Source organism: Myotis brandtii, unplaced genomic scaffold (genome assembly GCF_000412655.1).
Source record: "Myotis brandtii unplaced genomic scaffold, ASM41265v1 scaffold321, whole genome shotgun sequence".
Taxonomy (NCBI): domain Eukaryota; kingdom Metazoa; phylum Chordata; class Mammalia; order Chiroptera; family Vespertilionidae; genus Myotis; species Myotis brandtii.
This window is the reverse complement of record NW_005362314.1, coordinates 162,781-164,530: the sequence shown is the minus strand read 5'-3', so window position 1 is coordinate 164,530 and position 1,750 is coordinate 162,781.

The window sequence follows — 1,750 nt, the reverse complement described above, 5'->3', positions numbered from 1 at the left end:
TCTTATAAGGACTTCAGTGAGATGGGCTAAGGGTCCCACTGGAACTGCCTCAATTTAATGTAATCCCCTCTTTAAAGATCTTATCTCCATATACAGGTACATTCTGAGGTTCTGGGGATTAGGATTTTAACATACATTTTGTTGATTACCCAAATCAGCCCTTAACAACCAGCATGTTTCAGAAAGTAGATTCCTACAAGGTTATTTACCAAACATTCAGAAGTATTTTTAAAAGAGCGTGGGCCCCTCCCGGCGAAGAGCGAAGGCCTGGCTCCTGGCGCTGGAGGAAAACTGGTGCCAGCAGCCAGGGGAAGGGGCCTCCAAGGGGCCCCAGATTGCGAGAGGGCACAGGGCGGGCTGAGGTACCCACCCGAGTGCACAAATTTTTGTGCACCGGGCCTCTAGTTTCTATATAATTCCCAGCCAGGTTCTGTTGGAGGCTAGACCAATAGATCTGATCTGCTGGAATAAAACTTTGCCAGTGATTTCTAAGCAATCATGTTGAAGGTCTGAGCTTCCCTCTGAGTCTGGGAGTAGGGTGGCTGGGTTTAAGGTAGTGGTAATTTGTAAGTAACATTTGGGTTGTCTAATAAAATGGCCTGATGTTTTCCCATGTACCCTGCTGTTAGCTAATACCCTCCTTTCTGTTCCAGGGTTAGGACCTGGTGTAGTACAAATACCACAGTAGGTTGCCCCAGAGAGTGAATTTCTCTGCTTCCTGTAAGATGTCACAGGTAGTTGTTATTGCCTGGAGGCATGGAGGCCATCTTTTTGTCATGTGATCTAGTTTATTTGAAAGATAACTTTTCCTGGTAAGATTTGTATTTAGCACTGAGTAAGTAGTTCCCATATCTTGTTCCTCACTGTCAATTATAGCTGGGGCTTCTATGGGAAAATAGTAATAGGCAGAATGTGTCTAGGGCAGCCGTGGGCAAACTACGGCCCATTTGAAATGAATAAAACTAAAAAAAAAAAAAAAAAAGACCATACCCTTTTATGTAATGATGTTTACTTTGAATTTATATTAGTTCACACAAACACTCCATCCATGCTTTTGTTCCAGCCCTCCGGTCCAGTTTAAGAACCCATTGTGGCCCTCGAGTCAAAAAGTTTGCCCACCCCTGGTCTAGGGGATCCCCTGGGCCTCCTTGTTTGTCATTGGATTCTTCATTCCTTTCTAACATTTCTCAGTGAGTGCTTCTATCCTTTTCCTTTTTCTTTTTCTTTTTGAGTTCTGGAAAGTTCTTTCTCCAATGGCCTTCCTCTTTGCAATAGGTGCATTAATTGATGCCTAGTGGGTCTTTTCCTTTTCCATTTGGTTCCCGCCTCTCCTGGTTTCCCTGCACTATTTCTAAGAAAATGGCATGTTTTAATTTCCTTGCTTCCTGGTCAAGGCTCTGGGAGGGATTTATTCCCAATGCTCTGATTAAACATTGGAGCTTCCTTCTGATATCCAGAGCACTTAGACTAATAAAAGTCATTTTTACCATCCAGACATTTTCTGCTGCCTGTGGATTAGCATCATTGAACTTCCAATATGCTTGATAGATCCTTTTAAAAAAATCAGAAGGATCTTTGTTTGGTGTCTGTTGAATGGCCTGTATCATATTTAGGCTCTTTTGTTTAGCCACCTCTTTCTTAAGCCCTTTCAATATGCACCTTTTGTAAAGTTCTAGGATGGCTCGGTCCCTGCTATTTGAGTCCCAGTTGGGCTCCATCAAGGAAATTGCCCCAATTGGGGTTCCCATTG